Genomic DNA, 25,061 nt, shown 5'->3' on the forward strand with positions numbered 1-25,061 from the left:
ACGTAGCGTTATTAAAGAGCAGGGTCTTCAAATAATATTTAATATGTATAATTATTTTAAAAATATGAAAAGGGAAGTGGACACTCTACTAATGGTAAAAAATAAGACGGCTGAAGCAACAGGTAAGGAGTTTCAATGCATTTAGTATTAATTTTGGATATTCAAATTCAATGTTTCAACTTTTTACTTTTAGTTCTTAATGTTGCTTATTTGTCAATCTTTTATACTCTGCTCTTGTACCCTATTTTGCCTACCTTCGCTTCTTTTTTGTATTGGGTGTGACGAGAATACCATTTTCGACATATTTCTTTTTTCATTCCTTCGATGTGTCCTAAATATCGTATTCTCTGCAATTGCGTTACAGTCGTTATTTTTAGCTATTATTACGTTTACTTCGTTATTTTGTTTACTACTTTTGGATCTGTAGGTAGTTCTATTACTATGTGATCATCTACAATTCCATGGTGTATTTCCATTACTACTTCATTTTTATTTACCCTAATGTTTTGTAAAATAATAACCACATTTACTGTTAAATAATTTTGCCAAATTGTCATTATTCCCCTAGCTACTTCATTTAGTAATAAATCGTCATCATTTTTTATATGTGGAGAAAGAATTAATAGGCTCTTATTTTCGTAGAAAGCTCTTATTTATTTATTTTTTTAATTTTCTACTATCGCTTTGATACTATTCGCTAACATACCAATCATTTTGAATTATTATTTACGTTATCATCATCATTATCAATGGCGTTACAACCCTTCGTGAGTATTTGCCGCGTATACTATTGCCTTCCAAGTTTGTCGGTCCTATGTCACTATTTCCCATTGTCTCACTCCCATTTTCTCAAGATCTTCTCTTACTGCATCTTTCATTTTACTTATAAGCTGATTATATTAACGTCGTTATAGGCATTTCTGTATGGACCGTATCCAGAATACTACAAGAGAGCAAACGGTCTCTAGATAATAAAAACAAAGTTGAATTTTCTTCAAAGAAACCTTTACGAAAGTCACCTGTGACAGATTTACCAGAATATCAAATAACAGATATTCGGCGTATAATACACGATTTTCACAAAACAGAGACTTCTCGTATTACTGTTAATAAATTGAAGAACAAAATTTAAAGAGATTTGGACATTAAAGTATCAGAAGCCTCGCTATGAAGAATTCTTAGAAAAATATGAATTTCTGTTGGAGGAGAGCACAGGACAACAGAAAATTGTTGGTTGAAAAGACAGAAATAAGGGCTTGGAGAATCAAATACATAAGACTTATCAAACATTATAGAAACGAAAACAGACCCATTGTTTACCTCGATGAGACATGTACACAGTGGACATACTTTATCGAAAATTTGGAATGATAATTCTATAATCGATTCACAATTTGTCGATAGCTCACTACAAGTTTAACCCTAATTAGAGAACTGAAATACAGAGAGGATAGGTAATACGATATAATAGTAAAAACCAACCTGAAACTGACGGTTTAAGATGTTTTTGACTAACCCACCTTATATCTGAAGGAATAAAATACAGCAGTCAACCTTATAATCCGATTACGAAGGTATTTTGTTTACAGATGACCGACCAGTGTCGTAGAGTAGATGATTGAAACATTTATTTGAACTAAATAAATATATTTTTTAAATTGTACTTATATAAATTGTATTTTTGTTTTAATAAAACTTCTTTATTTTATTCAAAAATAAAAAGTTTCTTGCCATTTGTAAAAGAACATTTATTTAATTAAGGGGAAAGGCGCCAAATGGCACCTGGCAAAATTTTCAATGTGTTTTAAGTGTTTTCATTATTTTCGAATCCGGAGAAAAATATTTTTGAAAAATTTAAACGCAGAATGAAAGATTACATTATTCCTGAGGGCAGAAAGTCCCTGAAAACTTCTACAATATTTATTTTGATATGTTATGTAACATATTAATTTCACATGGGGTGAAAATAAAAGAGAAAATATAGTATAATTTTTAATTGAAAATATTGCATGCAAAAGAAACTATTTATTTATTCTAATAAATATTTCATTCTGCCTTTAAATTTTTCAAAAATGCTTTGTAGTTTTCTCAAGATTTGAAAAAAAAAATGGATACATTTAAAACACATTGAAAATTTTGACAGGAGACATTTTGCGCCTTTCCCCTTTAATACATTACGATTACAACTACTATTACTTATTTTATATAATTACGATTAGAGATCTATTCAAATTCAAAATAAATAGGATCAACTTCGGAATCCGAGTCGTCTTGAGGGTTAATAATTAGCGGTTCTGTCTCTACGGTCGCATCAATTATATTATCAAGATACCATATTTTTTGTTCTTCTTCTATTACATGTCTTACTGCATCTTTCCAGTTTTGTTCTGTAATATGTTGTGAAGACTCGTATAGCAATTCACGTACAGCTTGTATTTTATATGACGTATTTTTTCTAGCCACATAACTTTTCATTTGTGCCCAAATGAGTTCAATTGTATTTATTTCGCAGTGGTAGGGTGAAAGTCTAAAGACTGTGATGTTTCGCCTTTCCGCCATTTTGTCAACTACGTATTTCTTGAACTTAGATTTGTGTTGCCGGGCAATTTTTAAAAGTTCTGCTTTTACCATTCCATCTTAGTAAGGCAGATACTTATTCCACAGCCAATCAAGAATATCCTGTTTCTTCCACGCAGTCGTTGGAAGTCTTTCTACTAGTAGTGAATGATAAGGTGCATTATCTAATACTATAATTGAATTTGATGGTATGTGTTCAATAATCTACTTAAAATACTCTTCGAAAATATCAACTGTCATCTCCTCGTAATAGTTTTTTGTGCTCATGGACTGAAATTCCAACAAACCATGCTTAACAAATCCTTTTTCACTGCCAATGTCAGAAATTATTAATCTACTGCCTTTTCCAGAAGGTGGGGAGATACCAGTAGACCAACCTTCCATAAAGGCTTGCCTAGAGCTTAATATATTTTTATCTGACCAAATTTTTTTTAGAGTATGACCTGAGTTTACCCACGTTTCATCCTGGTAGAAGATTGGCCTTCCTAGATTGGCCTAGATGTCAGTCCTGTGGTAGAGATCATCATTCGCTTATTTATTTAGAAACTAATTCTCAACGAGTTGGAACTCAGCAGAGGGTTCAAAATGTACCACAAAATAATAAATCTCTCAGACATATTGGGAACAGAATTAACGTTCTACTAGGGACGCTTATTTGTCCAATGCTTCTCTGATACAAAATAGTACCTTTCTTACTCAAAATTTGCTTGCTAATTTATTGGTATCCGATACAAATACCGCTAGTAGTCAAGTTTGTTCATCTACAGGTACTACTAATTTATCCGCCTTTAGTAAAAATAATTGCCAAATCCTTTTACCTACCGCTCAGGCAAAAGTATATTCAAGAACGGGTAAACCATTTTCTGTTAAATTAATTTTAGATTTAGGAAATCAGCAAAGTTTTATATCGAAAGACTGCAAATCGATTGCAGTATCTCACTAGAACGCAAAAATTATTTATTTCCGGTCTAGGAAACAATGGCATTGTTCAATCAAATGAAATTTTGGATATTGTGTTGTAGCATTTAAAATTTATTGGAATCCCCTCGTATATGTATTAATTGAAATTCCCTTATATATGCATTATCATAACGAAGAATTTTTTCAATGTTTCTTAGTTCGTATCCTTCAATTTATAATCTTTCGTCTTTTTAGGTCGCCGCTGTCGATCATGAATCATTTTATTGTTTATTTATGTCATAGGCGCAAATTCTTCGATATTTCTTTGTTCAAACCGCCCGATATTGCGTTTCCAAATTAATTTACGTCTTAATTTCCGTTGTGTTTAGTTTATACCCAAAGTGGTTTGTTTATTCTAACTGATGTGAGCAATTTTTTTAGATAATTTCGTCACTTTCAGTGGAGCCGCTGTTAGAGGCAGTGGTTTCGGTGTTAGTCCGAATTTTTCCTTTAATTCGTAATGTTTTTTTGTTTTTTCGTCTTTTTGTCATGCGAAAATGTGCAATATAGTAGCAGTGTTGAGTTTTAAGTGCAGTCGATGAGGTTGACAGAGATAACGGAAGAATGAAGATGTTTTAGAGGTCGGTCAAAAAGAAAACCGACAAATATGTTAGAGAAGTGGTATTTTACTCAAGTAATGTGTTTATAAATATATCAACATTTCCATTGTCCAGTTTTTAAGAAGCGTTTACATGGTGTGTCCAATGTGCCAGTTTCTACCTCAAACCTCAATGTCCTAAGCAGCCGTTTAGGGATATTTCTTTCACAGTTTGAAGATGTAGTTTTTTGTTCCAGTTATTGAAAGTTATACAGTGAAACTCAGGTAACTTTTTTTTGTGATCAAATTTTAAAAGTAAAGCAGACATTTTTTTAAATAAACGTAATAATTGCTTTCATACAAAAAAAAATTGTAATGTTTAAAGTAGTAAATTTTTATGGTTTGACTTTTAGCTGTCATTTTATTTGTTCAGTTTTGTTTTAAATTTAGTATTAACATATGACAGTTAGCACTATTTTTGACATTTGGTAAATATCTAGTCCTATTTAAGATTTTGTTTTTGTTTTTTAAAGAAGGTTAACCACTGTGCATAGTTTCACTTAAAAAGATATTTTTTTTATTTGTAATAATTTATTTCTGCTACAAATTGTCGCCCATTAACAATTGTAAGTTTTTTCTGTATTTTTTTTAATTGTGACTATTAATATAGTGTTTTTATGTTCTCTATGTTTTGTAACTGTTTGTGGTGACACAAAAATAAATGTTAAATTTTGTTTCTAACATTTGTTTATTTTTTTATCTAACCCTTTTTGAGTTTAATTTGAAAAAGATTTTGAATGTTTTGCATCTCTGATAATTATATCTCCAGTTACAACTAGCTGGTTGTAATAGGTATAATTAGGCACCTCAAGTGGCGCCCTATATTAAATTTCTTGAGGTGTTTCCTATTTCGTTTTGTTTTTGTTTGTTCCAAGAGATTTATGACCCTTTATTTCATTTTTCTGTAGTTGCCCCAATCCAAACCCTCTTGTCTTTTACTTATCCACGACCCCAGCTCTCCTACTAACCCCTGAGTGCCCGTTCGCACAAGTAGCGTTTATTTTGCTTGCCTTATCTTCGCCCCCATAGTTTCTGTCCCCAATTTTATAAGTACCCCTATTTTCTTACCCTAGGTAAGCAAAATATCGTTACAAAAATAGCGCCCAACGTGGCTAGCATTTTTTAGATTTGAGTCCCTTTTCCTCCAAGCCAGATATCTTTTTCAATTCTTCCCCGAGTTTTTCTGCCATTTGTATGAAACCCCGTCTTTCAGATAGTGCCCCAGTGTCCCACAAACAGTTTGTTTATGTATTTGTATTCATATATGTATTTTGTATCAACATATGTATTGTTGTTTGTTTTTTCTATGTAATGTACTGGAAATTTTTGTATATGTATTTTTGTGTATTGGTAAATGAAAGCAAATATTTTGAGATTGAATATTGAAGTATGAATTTTAAATAAAGTATTGATTTTGATTTGAGTTTTAAAAGTTTATTAACAGTAACAAATAATACCGTTATTGTTGCATTTATTTTTAATTGATTTGACATGCTTTACAGAATAATCTGTTTTTGTAATTTCAGTTTGTTCAGTCATTTTGAGTAGATGTTTGTATTGTTCGAGTGGCTTTTCTTTGAGCTGATGTGTATAGTTGAGTTATGCCCTTTGTCCCTTGTTTTTCATTGTTTCCTTCTAAGCCCTCTCTGACGGCGTTTATGTTATGCCACGGGTAAGTAGGAGATTGTGAACGAGATGTGTCCCCTGTATCCCTTTTGTTTTCCTAATAAACCCTCTTTGACGGTGTTTTTGTAATGCCACGGGTTAATAGGAGATTGTGTTCCCCTGTGTCCCCTTTTGTGTTTCCTGTCTTGTATCTGAATGACCACAAGTTTATACTCGTGATCAGAGGTGCTGTTTAGTTTTGCCTAAGAGCAGTCTCATTTAGTTTTCAGAACAAGAGCAAGGTGTTTTATTTTGTGTTATTTTGTGTAGCTCACTCAAAAGTCAAGTTTTGAATATTATTAGTTGTTTTGTTCCCCCCTGTATGTGTAGTTTATCGAGTCTGTTGTTTTGTACCCCCCTGTATATCGCACACCTAGTTCAATAGTGCCACAAGTGCAAAATACAATAATTTCGAGAAATGAGCAAAACGTTCTGTAGCAAACGAGTTATGCCTTGTAAATAATTTATTTTTAGAATGACTGGCTTGAAAATTACAATTTAGTTAGCAAATTATAAAGTTATTCGCTGGATCGTATTAGAATTTATTAAAAATAAAACGTTAATTGTATTTTGATAGTTATGGCGATATTGCATTGAGAAGAAAGTCATGAATAAAACGATACCTAGGAGATACGGCGGCAACATAATAAAAAAATCAACTAGTTCTTACAAAAAATATTTTTATTATTATTATCACAAGTGTGTACAAACATTTTTTTAATTACCATTAACGAAGTCCTCATAAAAATTGTGATGAACAGGTATTATTAAGTTTTTATTGCACAGTTCCAAAAGGTAACTTTAGTTACAAAAGTTACAAGCAGTTACAAAAGGTAAGTACAGCAGTTACAAAAGGTAACTAAAAACCCGCGGTTTTTGCGGATATTTTGATGGTGGCTTTATGTACGCCTTTTTTAAATCGATTACTGCTTCCACAGTTGCTGAGCGCCCCCCTGTCGATGCTTTAAAATGGACCTCCTCGAACTCATCGGCATTATAATCTATTTTATAGAAGAAATTTCCAGAATTGCTTTTGACAACTTTAATAACTTGGATATCATTCCAGACTACCTTTTCATCTTTTTTATTCTTTGTAAAATTTCCTCCAAGTTTTGAGTTGAGATCCTTAAAGTCATAAAAGTCTTCTGTTGACATTTCCTTTACATTGTAAGGATTTCCCTCTTTCAGATTTATGCAGATCTTATGATGACAGGCAATGATGCAGGAACATAATTGGGACCTGTTTTAAGTACATATTTTCTTCTTTTGCCTCTCAATAGTTGCGTGCATGGCGTCCTCTTCATTTTGGGTATGTCCCACTGTTAACAATTTATGTGTGATTGATTTAATATTAATTTTTGCAATTGCATAGAGATACATGGTAACTATAAATTTATTTTTATTTTACTTAACACAATTGTCGCTATAAAATATAACGTCTTTATCATTACAATGAGTTGAAAGATAATCAAACAGACACGTAGCTATTCCGTTTGAGCCGCGGTTAGCGATAGCCTTCGTGCCAAAAGTAACAGTAACCACTGTTTTGTACCATCTGAAAAATTGTAAAGTTGAAGTAGTTCAGGCTGCATTTATAGTAGAAGCTTGAAACATCTCCACAAGGTGTAGGAAGGATCACCTGCAAATCAAAACAAGCTACCAATACTTGAGAATAATGTTTTGCTCTTGCTACATCTTATGCATTTTCTTCTCTGCTTCTAATTTTATTATGGATATGTTTGATCAAGAGTAGCTTGCTGTTCAGCAGAAGAATTTTTATATGATTCACAAACCGCGCACTGATCTTTTTTTGCTGAAAGAAAATTATGTTAAACTCAGTTTTGAAAATATGCTCGTAAGTGCATTTTTTAGCCACAGGCCTTCCTTCAGTCTCTTCCTGTCGTTTGTAGTGCTGATACATTTGTGCTAAAGTAAGTGAATCATCTATGTATTTCTTTGTAGTTTGTGCTCCAATATAATGTGATTCTACCCTTTGGAAAAAATTTATGCGCTCTCTTATTTTATTTTTCACCGGTCCAGTAACCGTTTCTCGTTTCATAAAATTTCCTCTCTTATCCTTTTCCACAGATCCTTTACCATCTGATTTTCTCCAAGTTGTTCTAATAAATTTGTCACCAATATCCAAGGTATTCATAAAGAACTTTTTGTAGACTTTAACTTTTACACCGTGTATTGTTAAAAAATAAGGTAAATTCATACCGCGGTTACTGCTTTCAACCGTTCTTCTGTATTTAGTAACCAACTTTTCCAAATGGGAAGCAACAAATTGTCTTTGATGAGCGTTGTCTTTCAAATTCCAGAAACGTGAATGTATATCATATCTATCAGCATTGCTAAATTTTTGGCTGCATTTTGTACGACATTTTTCTCCACATGCTGGTTTTAAAGTCTTCCCACGTTTTTCTTTGTTGCCCACGTACATTAATATTTAATACAGTTCTGTAATTATATTTTAAGCAATGTTAAAAACTGTACTGTTTAAAAATTTGCTGTTTGTATTTTGAGAACGATTTCCGAAGTGGAATTTGAAACGTCAATAAACGTATTTTAACTTTTAATTGTGGCTTATTCCCATTTAAATAGTAATTGTTTTGATATTAGTTCACAAATTTCAACAAAAAATAAACTTTTGAAAAGTGTATTATTACAAAATATAGCGGCTCTATGTAATCATCTTGGCGAGGGTCTGTATGTAGCTTTTCTTGATGTTCAAATGTATTTTCCGTATGATTTGATTGTACGGGTAATGCAACCGGAGTAAGCTAAAAAATTGCATACATTAAGTAAAACCTCACTGTGATTTTTGTTGAAATACAAACCTCCGTCAACACAAAGGGTATGTCATTCATAGCCTTAAAAACCTCTGCATTTTCTCTCAGATTGTCATCATCTTTAATTTGCAAAGCTAGTCCAAGCATTTTTCTTGCCCTTAACATCGTGTTTTATAATAAAGTTAATAATAATATCACTATACACTGTTTTCAGACTTTAAATCAAATAGTTTTACACTAAAAACGTGGATACCTCGTGCATACATAATTGAGAACTGATAAAATCGTACCACTAACTTAACAATATTTGCAGTTGTGGCCGTATTGAATTACATCGGTTGTATTGTGGCGGAGTGTATTATCGCCACACCTCCTAGTTATGGCCATATTGCATTGCAAAACCCTACAGTGTAATACCGAAGTATCTTACTTTATACTTATCCAAGACAATATTTTAGTTAAGGCTGTATTGCATTAGATGGGGCAACCTTTTTAAAGCCTTAACTCAAAATTGGATTTTTTTGCAGTTGTGGCACTATTGAACTAGATGTACGATATGTAGTTAATTGAGTTTGTATGTTTTGAACCAATTTTTTTAGTTACATTGTGTATTTGCTTTCATCCAAACATTGTTTTAATATTTTTGTCCCCCCCTGTATATGTAGTTCATTGAGTTTGTTTTGTTTTGAACTATTTGTTTTTCAGTTATGTTGTGTATTTGTTTTATCCAAATCTTCTTTAAATCAAGTCCACTGCTACTATAAATATTCGTTTTTTATATTGTCTTAGAAGTAGAAATATTTTCGTCTATCTTGTGAGATCCAAATAATACGTATTTGGAATGTTTATTAAGTGCGCATTTTTATGATCGTATTTTGAATGGTAAGATAATCGTATGTTTATTCCCAGTACGTCTAAGTAAACATCTCATAAGTGTGAGAAATGAATTTTGTTTATGTCCATAAATTAATTCGTATCTAAACGATGGCTTTCTTTGAAGTGTTCAGTCATTTATTTCGTCTACATTTTAAGTGTAGACAATTATTGTTGCCTTTTTAAATCAGCAGATATTTTGATGACCCAATTTTCGTACGAAAAAATATTTCAAATATTTTCGTGAAAGATTTCATAGCACGGGTGCTGTGATGAAAATTTTTAATCTCCGAGAAATCTATTTACAGTCCATGTTCCGTCCGTGTTTTCCCTGTTCCTTTTTGTGTATAAGTAGGAGGCTACTTATACTTCGCTTGTCCATGGCTAAGGCCGATTTGTTAGTGACAAAGCGAAGTATTGTTATTTTCCTTCTGTCTGTTAGTTCTGTGTGTCCTCGTGTTATCCCTGTTTCTTTTTTGTATTACGAGTAGGAGGAAATGATGATACGACTTCGCTTGTCCATGGCTAAGGCCGATTTGTTGGTGACAAAGCGAAGTATTGTTATTTTCCTTCTGTCTGTTAGTTCTGTGTGTCCTCGTGTTTTTCACTGTTCTTTTAATGTGTTACAAGTAGGAGAGAATAATGATATGACTTCGTGTATTCCTGGCTAAGGCCGATTTGTTGAGAATATATAGCAGAAGTATTGTTATGTTTTCTTCTGACAGTTAGTTTTTTGTCTTTACGTGTCTTTGTGTGGTCAGATGTTGTAGTAGAGTTATGTTGATGGTCTGAAATGTATTAGTTTGTGTTTGAGTATTGTGTTTATGAAATGTCATATAGGACGTACAGGCGTGACCTGGATTTGTGTATCCTTGGATATTTCTGTTGTTGTGTAAGACTGCGTAGCAGCATCCCCTTTCCGTGAATTATTAGAAAGGATAAGCCTTTCTATGTGTTGAAGTAAGACTATTGGCCTAGTCCCAATAGCATTCCTTCTTTTTGTAGTGTTTGTGATGTAATGTTCATGATTTGGCAGAAGCGGAGGTACAAACACTTGCATTGTCCATTGTGACGCTCTGATTTGCTGAGGTGAAAGTACCTGGTTGCCGCTTATCGTGAAAATATTTTGTATGTCGATTGTGAGACCATGTTAGTGAAACATCTGAAGTATATTTAGTACTGCCGTTGAATGACCCACTAAGAATTCCCCAGTTTTATGTTGTGACCCTGTTCGAGTCTTGTAGAAGAATGAGGAACGTTTCTTTGTGATTTGTATGACGATGTTGTATTCGATTATTATCCGTGAAATGATAAGGTTTATTTCTTGATGTTGCCCCTTTATTCCCTTCCCAGACTATGTCTTTGACCTTATTAGTTGTCATGAGAGGAACGGCTAGGGCGATGAGTTTTGGATTCGTCCGCCAGGTGACCTGTTGAGCTTCTAAGGAAGATAAGCATTAGTTTTTGCCTTGTGTATATATATTCTTCTTCTTTACCCTTCTTGCCCTGAAGTTTGAGATTTGTGTACCCAGTTGGAAGTTTTATTATTGATGACGGACTGTAATGATTTTTTTGTTCTTTTGGAAGATTATAGTGATTCTTATGTCCCCTTGGAGATCTGTAATGATGATTCAGTTCTTTTGAAGTGTTGTAACTTTTTTTGTTTTCTTTGGAAACTGTTACGATTTTTTTGTTCTTTTGGAAATATTAGTTTGAGACTGAACTATTTGTGTATCAATTATGGTTTGTATGCCATGTGCGTCTTTTCTTCTTCTTTTCCAAGATTGCGTATTAGCGTTTTGGATTTATTTTCTTCTTTTGTCCTTTTGGGAGTTTCCTGACTTGGAAATTTTTCGCTCTGTCGATCCCAGAGGATATCCCATGGAACTATTGACCATCCTGTTTTCTTCTTTTTTGTGTTAGTTCGTTTTTCAACCAGTGGTTGGAAATTCATTGGTTGACTGTCATAGTCAACCGTGTTATTATTTTTTGATGCTATTTTGGTTATCTACATGCTGGATAACCATAGCGAAGCTTATTTAAGCTATGTTGTTGGCCACATGCCTTTGCTGAGCTGGAAGCACCCCTCTTTTCGCTCCCAGAAACTTCAGCACTGGTCTGTTCCACTTTTTTGGTTAGGCTAGAGCCATTTTCATAGAAATCTGCCATGTGTCGTTGTGCTTAAGAGCCAACGAACTGTACCTGGTGCCGATTCATCAAATCGAGCATTCAGTTTTATTTTGAGTGTTATTATGTTAGTACCATAGACAGTTATGATGAATAGTTTTTGGTTATGATTTTTGTTTTTTTGTTTTGTTTGATTCCCTGAAGTCATGATGTATTGTTGCAATAGTTAGAAAATGCTACTGTTGTGCCAACCTGATTGTTGTTTGCCTTAATCGAAAACTTTTCCTGTTTGTCCAGTTTTCGCTCTTACGTGGGGGTATTGTAGCATTTAAAATTTATTGGAATCCCCTCGTATATGTATTAATTAAAATCCCCTTATATATGCATTATCATAACGAAGAATTTTTTCAATGTTTCTTAGTTCGTATCCTTTAATTTATAATCTTTCGTCTTTTTAGGTCGCCGCTGTCGATCATGAATCATTTTATTGTTTATTTATGTCACAGGCGCAAATTCTTCGATATTTCTTAGTTCAAACCGCCCGATATTGCGTTTCCAAATTAATTTACGTCTTAATTTCCGTTGTGTTTAGTTTATACCCAAAGTGGTTTGTTTATTCTAACTGATGTGAGCAATTTTTTTAGATAATTTCGTCACTCTCAGTGGAGCCGCTGTTAGAGGCAGTGGTTTCGGTGTTAGTCCGAATTTTTCCTTTAATTCGTAATGTTTTTTTTTGTTTTTTCGTCTTTTGTCATGCGAAAATGTGCAGTATAGTAGCAGTGTTGAGTTTTAAGTGTAGTCGATGAGGTTGACAGAGATAACGGAAGAATGAAGATGTTTTAGAGGTCGGTCAAAAAGAAAACCGACAAATATGTTAGAGAAGTGGTATTTTACTCAAGTAATGTGTTTATAAATATATCAACATTTCCATTGTCCAGTTTTTAAGAAGCGTTTACATGGTGTGTCCAATGTGCCAGTTTCCACCTCAAACCTCAATGTCCTAAGCAGCCGTTTAGGGATATTTCTTTCACAGTTTGAAGATGTAGTTTTTTGTTCCAGTTATTGAAAGTTATACAGTGAAACTCAGGTAACTTTTTTTTGTGATCAAATTTTAAAAGTAAAGCAGACATTTTTTTAAATAATCGTAATAATTGCTTTCATACAAAAAAAATTGTAATGTTTAAAGTAGTAAATTTTTATGTTTTGACTTTTAGCTGTCATTTTATTTGTTCAGTTTTGTTTTAAATTTAGTATTAACATATGACAGTTAGCACTATTTTTGACATTTGGTAAATACCTAATCATATTTGAGATTTTGTTTTTGTTTTTTAAAGAAGGTTAACCACTGTGCATAGTTTCACTTAAAAAGATATTTTTTTTATTTATAATAATTTATTTCTGCTACAAATTATCGCCCATTAACAATTGTAAGTTTTTTCTGTATTTTTTTTTAATTGTGACTATTAATATAGTGTTTTTATGTTCTCTATGTTTTGTAACTGTTTGTGGTGACACAAAAATAAATGTTAAATTTTGTTTCTAACATTTGTTTATTTTTTTAACTAACCCTTTTTGAGTTTAATTTGAAAAAGATTTTGAATGTTTTGCATCTCTGATAATTATATCTCCAGTTACAACTAGCTGGTTGTAATAGGTATAATTAGGCACCTCAAGTGGCGCCCTATATTAAATTTCTTGAGGTGTTTCCTGTTTCGTTTTGTTTTTGTTTGTTCCAAGAGATTTATGACCCTTTATTTCATTTTTCTGTAGTTGCCCCAATCCAAACCCTCTTCTCTTTTACTTATCCACGACCCCAGCTCTCCTACCAAAGCCTGAGTGCCCGTTCGCACAAGTAGCGATTATTTTGCTCACCCTTCTCCACCCCCATAGTTTCTCTTCCCTCAATTTTCAACCCCTTGTATTAATACTTCTATGGTAAGCAAAATATTTCGTTACAGTGTTACACTCCAAAATTAATCCTTATCAATAATTTGAAGCTTCTTGCTCAGTAATAGATCGAATTACTGAGCAATTATCGCAAATCGCTTTAAACCCTCATGGTTTACAAATACCCGATCATCTAATCTACGAGCTGGCCGATTATCATTTTTGAGAACCCAGCAATATTGATATATTAATAGGTGCTGATATTTATTTTAGCATAGTAAAACGCGACTTTATTTCACTAGGCCATATTCAACCCACGCTTCTAGAAACTGCATTCGGCTATGTAATTGCAGGCCCAGTTACTAATTTAAACCAAAAAAAAAGGCAATTATCTTGTCCCAACAACACATTCTTTTTTATCTGTTCAGGACGAAAATTATCTAACCGTAGGTTTCGAAGGAGGAGCAAAAGATATATGTTCAATTTTGGAAGAATTCTGGGCATTAGAGGAACTTCCCTCGCGATGTTCTCGTTCTGAAGAGGGAGAAATAGCCTAAATACTCTTCGCCGCTACTACTAAAATTTTAGAGTCAGGTCGATATCAAGTTGAAATGCCTCTTGCTTGCTCATGAATAAAACAATTGGGTGATTCATTCACCATCGCAAAAAACGCTTTCTCAAACTAGAGAAAAAATTTTCCATTGACCATAGTGTTTTCAGAGAATACAGAAAAGACCATAAAAGAGTTTTTATAACTCGAACAGGCAAAAGTCATACCGCTTACACTTACTAATTGTTTAAATGAACATAAATATTTTATCCCTCATAGAGCTGTTATTAAGGAGGGAGTTTCGTCCACTAAATTTCGTATAGTATTTGATACCTCCGCAAAATCCAGCTCCGGATTTTCTCTGAACGAGTTAACTCTCAAAGGGTTTCAAGTACAAAACAAACTTTTTAATATGTTATATCGATTTCGGATTTTCGATTATAAATTTGTTTTGACCGCGAACATAAATAAGATGTATCGCATGATAGAAATGTCTCCGCATCATCGATATTTACAAAATATTCTTTTTGAGAGACTCACCCTCAGAAAATTTTAAGTGTATTGAATTATCTCGCGTTAGTTTTGGTCAGAATTGCTCTCCATTTCTAGCTACTAGAGTTATTAAGGCCATAGCCCTTAGGAACTCCCAAGCACCACTCGCATCTAAGGCTATATTAAAGCAAACATATATGGATGACATCCTAGGAGGAACCAATAAGTTCTACGAACTTAGACAGCTTTATTCAGAATTAAATACTGTTTTAAATAAACATGGATTTTATCTTCACAAGTGGTGCTCGAACGTACCATCCTTTTTGCAAGAAATTTCACAATCTCATGCAGTAGAGTTTGACTTGGGTTTAGAGGAGGCGCCATACAAAATTTTAGGATTAAAATGGAACTCAACAGTAGATATGATAAAAATATCCGCGAATACTTCGATTCACCTGGAACCGATCACTAAGCGACGAGTCCTTAGTTGTGTTAGTTTCTGTTATGACCCGCTGGAGATAGTCAACCGCTTAATTGTTTCTGTAATCAACATTATATAGTAAATGATTTGTTTAAAACACGTTGATGAGGAATTAGCAATAAAATGTGTGCTGTTGCTCGGGGGGCGGTATTTCATTTTGGTCCTCACAGACCACACCCGACCAAAAGTGTTTCAGAATGGTCACCCGATGAACGGAGGGTTAAACGAACGCTTTACAATCGGTACGATAAATTATTGGTCCGACTCACAGATTGCACTCAGCTGGATAAAAAATCTCGCAAATAGTTACATGACATTTGTAGCCAATCGCGTCCCTACAATTTAAAGCTTAAGTATGATTTCTATGTGGAGACATATTCGGTCTCATTTGAATCCTGCTGATATGCTACCTCGCAGCAATTTCGACGAAAAAATGCTAAATTTTTGGCTACATGGCCCTGAGTTCTTGCGAGTGTGTAGTTTTGATTTCGATAATTTTAATACGTTTTCTTCTGTTGAAAATCTACCCGAAATCAAAAAGATTTCTCTTGTAATCTCAGATAAGGTGGAGAACTAGTGAACAACTAGTGGACAACAATTTTCTAAGCTACAACATTCAGTAGCATGTGTTTTTCGGTTCATTTACAATTTAAAAAATAAACAAACAAAAATGTTAGGTCCTGTTACGATAATAAATATCATGGCCTGTAAATATATTATGACTAATTCTGTTTTTGTTGTAGTAATTTCGGCGTTTGTTTACCAGGAGCTTCTAGACCCGAATTATGATGAGTCATCCATCTCGAGGGTTCCAAGCAGTTGAAAAACTAGTTTTAGCCGTTGACCGTCTAGTTTATATGATGGCGTTCCCGTTATTCTTGTCAACACCACCAACAATGTTCGAGTAAATTCATGTCGTCGATTTCGAAAGTTTCTGGTGACATCGCATCATTAGAGAACAAAGTTTCTGGTGACATCGCATCATTAGAGAACAAAGTTTCCGGCGACATCACATTATTGGAGAACAAAGTTTCTAATGAGATTTCTCCTCTGGAAAGCAAAGTTTCTGCTAACATCTCTTCGGAAATCTCTAACGTCACTTCTGAGATGTCTGCCCTGAACGATAGAATGTCTTCGTTAAAAAATCAAGTTGCTGCCGATATGTTGGCCTTCGAAGAAAAGATGAAAGAGATGGAAAGGAAGATGGAAGAAACAGGGACAGCAGAGAGAGGAAACAACCCGATTAAAATAGAGACAAAAGAAGACGAGACGAAATGTAAGTTGGAAATACGGCCGAAATTTGAAGGAAGTGGAGGTTCTGTCCATGTGAAAGTCCCAACTTTCGACGGAAAATCGTCATGGAACAACTACATGAAAGAGTTCGAATCAGCCGCAAGAGCGAATGGATGGTCTGAAAAAGAAAGAGCTGTAAACCTGACTATCGCTCTTCGAGGAGATGCCTTAGATGTGCTTCAGACCATAGCCGTAGAGGAGACGGATGATTTCGAACAACTGAAGAAGAGGTTAAATATGCGATATGGCCACGAACATTTGGAGCATGTATATCAGTCACAGCTTAAAAATCAAAGACAAAAGAAAGATGAGGCTCTTCAAGAATATGAGGTAGATATTGCCAGATTAGTACGATATGCTTATCCAACAGCTCCCGAAGACATGATGGAAAAATTGGCCGTTCAAACGTGTATTGATGGTCTTCGTGATCATGAAATGCAGAGAACACTACGATTAGCTCGTCACAAGACGCTGGTTGATGTCTTATCCGCCGCCCTCGAATACGAGTCAGCTACGTAGGCCTCTGGCGGTTACAGTAAAGTTAGGACTGTAAAAGAGAAAGGAGATGAAGACAAACTTGACCAGCTCGTTAATATGATGAAAAGTATTACATTCAAGAAAAAGAAGACCATAAAATCAAGAAACTCACCATCAGGAAAACCAAAATGAGTCAGGCTTAGGCGGACAGCTTCGACCCGGAACTCTTCCAAAGACCCTCTTATACTAATAGCTTCTTTGAAATGTCGTGAAATGAAAAAAGTGAAGATAGTGTATATGTAGATGGAGAAATAAATGGTAGAAGGCATACGTTGTTGGTGGATACCGGAGCGACCAGAACCATTATACGCCCGACAGTTATAAACAGCTGTAAGAAACTGTTACCAACGAGGTTGCGACTTCGGACCGCTACAGGTGAAAATGCCAACATTCATGGAGAAATCCAGGTACAATTGGGAATTGTAGCAGAAAAGTTCGTCCATACTGTTATAGTTGCTGACATCGAAGAGGATGTTATATTAGGAATGGACGTAATGAATATGCATGGATTCCAATTGGATTTTAAGAATAAGGTAATCAAAGTTGGCAACGAGGAGGTATTTCTTCATCCACATAATGACAACACTGTGCAAGCAGCCATTAAAGAAGATACAGTCGTGCCTGCGAGAAGCGAAACGATCATAGTAGCGCGACTGAAGGGAATTGTAGATGAAGGGACACCTGTTATGGTGGAGCCTTGGAACCACGACGATAAAGTTGGCCGTGGAATCATAATTGGAAAAAAATTGGTGACTTCGGCTAAAGAAATTCCTGTGAGACTTATCAATGTCAACGACTACCCAGTGACCATCAAGAAAGGGACAAAAGTAGGAACTTGTGTACCTGTGACATCCATAATCCGTCAGGCGACAACATCTGATAATTCCAACGACAAATTCGACCAAATGGTTGCAGTTGCAGGACAGTCTCTGAATCAGATTGAGAAAAGGAAGTTAAGGGAATTTCTTCGGCAGTATCGTGATATTTTCGTACCGAAAGGAGGAAAGACGGGAAGAACTACCGTTGTTAAGCATAAAATTGATACTGGTAATGCTAAGCCAATTCGTCAAACAGCTCGACGATTACCACAGGCGAAAAGAGAGGAAGCTGAAACGATTGTTCAGGAAATGAAGAAAGACGGGGTGATAGAACCTTCTACGAGCCCTTGGGTCTCTCCGGTGGTCCTGGTTAAGAAGAAAGACCGAACGACGAGGTTCTGTGTGGATTACCGTTTGCTGAACAACGTTACCAAGAAAGATAGTTATCCTCTGCCTCGAATCGATGACAGCCTTTACCACAGGATCTGGATTGTGGCAATTTAACGTTATGCCATTTGGACTCTGTAATGCTCCTGCGACATTTGAGAGGCTTATGGAAAATGTGTTGAGAGGGTTATCTTGGAAAACATGCCTGGTTTATTTAGATGGCATAATCCTCTTGGGGGAGACATTCAAAGAACATTTGAAGAATTTAGAAAACGTTTTTATTCGACTTAAAGCTGCCCAATTGATAAACCCCAAGAAGTGCCAGCTATTTCAAGGTAAAGTCAATTATCGGGGTTATGTAGTCAGTAAAGAAGGAGTGGCCGTGAATAAGAGAAAAATTGATTCCATTAAGGAATGGCCAGTACCAATGGACAAACATCAAGTTGGAAGTTTTCTTGGACTATGTACTTACTACCGAAGGTTTATTAAGAAGTTTGCAGATATCGCTAAGCCATTAACGCGACTTACAGAGGAAGCAAAAGAATATTGCTGGGATACAGACTGCTAAAATGCCTTTGAGACCTTAAAAAAACATTTAATAACAGCACCAATTTTAGGGTATCCACTGCCAGAAGGAGATTGGAAATAATGTGGGAATTGGAGGAGTGCTGTCTCAAATTCAATGAGGACAGGAACGAGTCCTCGGATATTTTAGTAAAGTTCTTTTAAAACCTGAGCGGAATTATTGTGTCACGAGAAGAGAACTTCTAGCAGTAGTGAAATCAGTAGAGCACTTTTATCAATACCTTTACGGAAAAAAGTTTTTAATCCGAACCGACCATGCCGCCCTTAAGTGGTTGATGCAGTTTAAGAATTCAGAGTGTCAGATAGCTAGATGAATCAAACGACTCCAAGAATACGATTTCAAGATTGAGCACCGGGCCGGAGTTAGCCACAGAAACGCTGATTCTCTTTCCAGAAGGCCATGCCCAGCAGAGTGTTCCCACTGCAACAAAACGGAATCCAAGGAAGCAGCAGTGCTAAGAACAACGATGGTCAACGACGACTGAACGCCTATTAAGATCATAGAAGAACAAGAAAGGGATCCAGTTATACAGAAAATTCGAAAATGGAAAGAGGAAAACCGTCGACCACCTTGGCAAGAAATATCAAACCTATGCTCAGTACTTAAGACGTATTGGGCCCAGTGGGACTCATTTATCATGGAAGATGACTTGCTCAAACGAGTCCTGGAACATGATGACGGTTCAGAGAAGAGAAGACTGTTGGTGGTCCCAAAGAGCAGAATAGCCGAAGTACTTCGTCAGTTAAACGACAGTCCACCAGGAGGGCATTTTGGTGTAAAGAAAATCCTTCAGCGAATTCGGGAACGGTTTTATTGGATAAACAGTTCCGACGACGTAAAAGACTCGTGTAAGAAATGTACTATTTGTGCTACGAGTAACGGGCCTTACCGAAAAAGGAGAGCTCCTATGAGACAATATAATGTTGGAAGCCCGTTTGAAAGAATAGCTTTGGACATTGCAGGGCCATTTCCAGAAAGTGAAAATGGGGGCAAGTACATGTTGGTAGTAATAGATTACTTCACTAAGTGGGTCGAGATTTACGCACTTCCAGACCAGAAGGCCGCCACCGTTGCAGATAAGTTGATCCAAGATGTGTCTGACCTCACGTTTGAGGAATTCATGGGTGCCTATGGAGGTACGGGTAAAGCAAGACATGGTGTTACCACTAAAGAAAAGCAAGATCTACTCGCGCTCCCCGATGACTACTCGCTGGCCCTTACCATCCCGGCCAGTATCAAAGACGCACCAGGGTTGGCATCCGTCTTTCGAAGGAAGTTTGGTCGAGTTGCAGAACTTCAATGCTAAGTGCCAGCTCCCGGTAAAACCTTGAAACTCCAAGATGCATCACGTTACCTTTTCTATCTGGTAACAAAAGACACTGCCCGTGACCAACCTACCTACCGAGATGTATGGGAAGCCTTACTTCAATTGAGAGAGCACGTACTAGAGTCCGACGTGCAAAAGTTAGCCATGCCAAAGTTGGAGTGCCGCCAATTAGATTGGAGGGTTATCGGAAATATGGTGGAGGAGATCTTTAAAGACACCGAAGTCCAGGTGTTAGTCTGTTGCAATCCGCATAGTTACTGGTGCGGAGAGAAAACCGTCCCTTATCATTTTTATACAACTGGAAGTTGTAAAAGTGGGTCCAGTTGCTGATACCAGCATACCGTTCCAGTTCCAGTCCCGACAATGTTCCAGGAGGAACCTTCTTTTAAAAGGGGTGCAATGTTACGATAATAAATATCATGACCTGTAAATATATTATGACTAATTATGTTTTTGTTGTAGTAATTTCGGCGTTTGTTTACCAGAAGCTTCTAGACCCGAAATATGATGAGTCATTCATCTCGAGGGTTCCAAGCAGTCGAAAAACTAGTTTAAGCCGTTGACCGTCTAGTTTATTTGATGGCGTTCCCGTTATTCTTGTCAACACCACCAACAATGTTCAAGTAAATTCATGTCTGCTTTAGTGAATTCCGAAACTAACGGAGTTTTATATAAAAAGAAAAATATCGTTCATACAAATAAATTATGTATTATTAGTCAAATAAATTGCAGTGGTTTAAATAAATTGATATAAATTATCGTGTGTTTTAATATATTAAAATAAGAACAATAAATTAGAATTAAATAAAGACATAACAGTTAAATAAAATCATAACAGTCCTTTAATTGTGGATAAACTCTCGCATGTGCATATGTTCATTGTACGCCAAGTTCACTCAGAAAACTTTTTTAAAGAATTTTTACTTTTGACTGGCAAAAAACCTATAGACAACAAACAATTGATCTCGCTTAATCTCTTCATCGACAAAACTAGTATCTTAAGAGTGGGTGGTAGACTTCAGAATGCACCGATTGACGATAGTCAAAATTTCCAATTTTATTGCCCGCTAATAATCATGTAGTTTTTTTCTTAATAAAAAGAGAACATTCCGACTGGGACATACTGGTCGCCAAAATGTTCTCGGAAATTTAAGACTACGATACTGGCCGCTCAGCGGCCTAAAGCAAATTAAAAGAATTATAAATTCTTCTAATAACAAATTATGGTTCCGCTTCCTATAGATAGAGTACAGAATACTCGTGTTTTTAGTAAAACCGGTGTAGACTTCGCTGAACCCGTGTATATTCGTTCTTCCCGCTTACGCTAAGCTCCAAATTTAAATTGTTATATTGCCATGTTTGTCTGCATGGCTACCAAAGCCATACATATTGAACTGGTCAGTGATCTGACCACTTATTCATTTCTGGCAGCTCCAAAACGTTTTCCTTCACGGCGAGGAAATCCGCAAATAATTTTTAGTGATAACGGATCTAATTTCGTTGACGCTAATAATTAGCTTCGTGACTTATATGATTTTTTTAAGTCTCAATCAAATTTCGATAGCACACGCTCCTATTTAGCCCAAAACGAAATACGTTGGAAGTTTATTCCTCCCCGCTCTTCCCACTGGGGTGGATTGTGGGAATCTACCATTAAGAGTGCTAAATATCATTTAGTTCGCTTGGTTGGAAACTCACGGTTTACATTCAAAGAGATGTAACCGTTCTAACTCAGATAGAAGCTGTGTTGAATTCTCGCCCACTATATCCGCTGTCAAACGATCCTAATGATCTGCAGCCGCTAACTCCAGGACATTTTTTAATAGGCAGTTCTTTGACTGCATATCCTGATTTCAATTTAATTTGTACAAATACTAATCGACTAACTGCTTGGCAACAATGTCAGCAAATTCAACAATCTTTTTGGAAGCGTTGGTCAGTCGATTATCTAAATAATTTGCAAAATCGTCCTAAATGGCTAGTTTCATTGCCTAATATTTAAGTTAATGATTTAGTCTTAGTGAAGAGTGAGGACAAAATCCCATTGCGCTGGCCTCTTGGACGAGTGATTGCCACCATACCTGGCAAAACGGTAAAGTAAGAGTTTTATGATTAAAAACTGCTGATGAAGAATTATACTCGTTCTATCACCAAAGTTATCGTTTTACCTATAAAGCGATAAAGTTAGTTGTTAGACAATAAACTGTTCTTGTATATAACTTAGATTTAGTTAAATATTTAGTTGTTAGCCTATTTGTTCGCCGCCGCCACCAGAATGGTGAAATTCCATTCCACTCGATATAAATTTTCAACTATGCCAATATTACAATTTTTAGAAGGAATAAAGGAAGATATTTAATGGTACTTCTTGCGGTAAGAGCCCTCTGCTACCGGCCTATATAATTTGGATGTTATCAAAGTTAGTTGAGAAAAAGCTATTACCAAAGTCGGTCGCAAAATTTCGTAAGCTGAAATCGCTAGCTTGCAAAATACTCGCCTCACTTATTAATATATTATATTTGTAACTAAGTAGTTCGCATCGTAATATCATTCATAAATATTATCAAGCCAATCATTTATAGTAATCAGTGTTTCCTAAAACCGCAGTTATAATTTTCATATAAACACGTCATTCATTTAAACCAGCATTGTTGCCAGTAGTTCACTTTGAACATAGAAACGACATTCCGCTAAGCAATTCTACTTGTAATTATATGTAATAGTAAAAATAGCTTCAGTGAAAAGTGTAGTGAAATATCACACATCACAGTGTTTTCGGACAGCTATCAGAAATTGCTATTTAATCTTAGCATTAAATATAAATTAGTGTTTAATCTGTTTTTCATTCCAGCCTTCGGCTGGTGGTCCTTCGTCCTTCAATTCTTTAAATGAGTTATTTTTCAACCAACCAGTGTCGATTAAAATGCTTTCTTTGGCTAATAAGTCGACATATTCATTATGTTCAAATCCTGCATGTCCTTTAATCCAGAGAAAATGTATATTGATTCCTTTGTTTAAAAGAGTTTGAATAATATGTTTATTTCTATAAATGTATGGGCAGTCTTGTAAGTTTACTGGTCCATATTTACCAATGGATTTTAACACTGCTAAGGAGTCGGACAAAATTATAATATGGGCAAACTCAACTTTAGCTACATATAATAAAGCTTCATATATTGCAATAGCCTCTGCTGTATAAAACGTTTCCGGGTTCAGTTTGAATTTCTTTTCTATATGTCTCGATGGTATAAAAAAGCGCATCCGGTTCCATCTGGAGATTTGGATGCATCTGTATATAACGCTATTGCCTCTTTGTAATCGTTATAGATAGAACAATATTTTTATTTAAATATATATATATATATATATATATATATATATATATATATATATATATATATATATATATATATATATATATATATATATATATATATATATTGAAATGATATTGTTTAAAAAATTAATTTATAAGTTATATACTACATAATATTAGATATAAAAAAGTATTTGATTATTTTAAATAAGTTATATACTAGAGAATTTTATAAAAATATATTTATGTGAGGGCATTTTAAGAAATTAGCATATAATAATTGTAAAAAGTTGTATTTTAGTAGTTATGATTTTGTAGATATATTTAAGTGAGCCATGTGACTAGGCAACACACTATACATACTCGCCAAGTGTCATTTTACGAATTTTTACGAATATAAGTGGGGTTATAGTTGTTTAAAATGTGTAGTTTATTAAATTAGAATGTTAAGTTACTAATTTAATTATATATTCTGATCTGAAAAGCCTAAATGTAAACAAAATTATCAATAAAAAATGAACGAATTCTCCAGAATGCAGAATTTGACCATTGTTTACGGTCGAACATTCTCGAAATAATGGTTATGTCTGTAGAACGAACATATATTTTTTTCGAGAACATCCATATAGAAGTAATAGAACTAAATAGAACATGATTTCTTACCAGATGATTCTAGAGCATCCAAAAAGATATAAATACCCGTGATTTGGATTCAAGATGGCAGTTTTTAGTCAGAAGTCAGGCCAGTTTATTATGAAAGTTAGTAGACACATTTAGTTAGTGAAGTAAATTGTTCAGAATTTTCAAGAAGTCAGTCAGAAAAATTTAGTAAGAAATATGAAAGTTAGTTGGAGTCAGTGAATCAGTTATAAATAGTCCAATTGTTTAATATAGTGAGTTAAATGAAGATTAAAAATTATGCATATATTTAATGCACATTTATAATTATACACAAATAATTATTGAAGATTATAAAAGTATATTAGAAGAATATTGGATGGACATTGGAAGGAATTAAAATTATATTATGATTGGAGATTAGTATAAATCAACTTATAATAATTGGATATTGGTATATTGAAAAGAAGAATAAATATAAATGGTGTTTGCTGGTTTGCTTGGTGGTGTATAAATGCTGGTGAAGAAAACTATATCTTAAATTGGTAGAAGCTGATAATTGGAAAAAGTAATTTCACAAAAACAAGGATAACCGAAGTACGAAGACATTCAGTGATAATTAGAATCTATATAGTGGAAAACAGTTCATATAGGCATTCAGTGAAAGAAAGGTACAAAATTTTGTTAATATAATTTAGTTAGTGTCATAACAATTTCAATTTTGAAGATAGTTTGTTTAAATTTTACATTGTCTATAGAATTTAATTAGTTTTATAAGAATATCAATTTAAAGATAGTTTATTTTAAATTTACATTGGCTAGGTTAGATATATATGTGTGTTTCATAATAGTTATAATAAAGATAATTTAAAAAAGTACTTACAAGCTAATTCTTTGAGAACCGCGATAAAAACCCTATATTATTAAAAAATACTCATTGCTCATCATTCAAACAAACAATACATCATAACAATTTGGCGCCCAACGTGGGGCTCTCTATTTAAAAGAATTAGTTTGGGAAGATAAGTGCTCTCATATAATTAAATTAATTATCAGTAAAAAGGAAAAATTATAGATTTTATTTTTAATTATATTTGAACAAGTAAAGTCTCAAAATGTCTCAAGGAAAGAAAGGTACAAGAAGCAAAAAGAATGAAGAAGATGTGGAAGTAGAAAC

At 34.5% G+C, this 25,061-nt stretch overlaps 1 protein-coding gene across 2 annotated transcripts in view; it reads right to left on the reverse strand.

Moving 5' to 3' along the window:
* LOC140436999 (chymotrypsin-like elastase family member 2A) overlaps positions 1-25,061 on the reverse strand; it is a 334,702-nt gene that overhangs the window by 119,115 nt on the left and 190,526 nt on the right. The gene's annotated exons all lie outside the window — the stretch shown is intronic.

Source organism: Diabrotica undecimpunctata, chromosome 3 (assembly GCF_040954645.1).
Source record: "Diabrotica undecimpunctata isolate CICGRU chromosome 3, icDiaUnde3, whole genome shotgun sequence".
Lineage (NCBI taxonomy): Eukaryota > Metazoa > Arthropoda > Insecta > Coleoptera > Chrysomelidae > Diabrotica > Diabrotica undecimpunctata.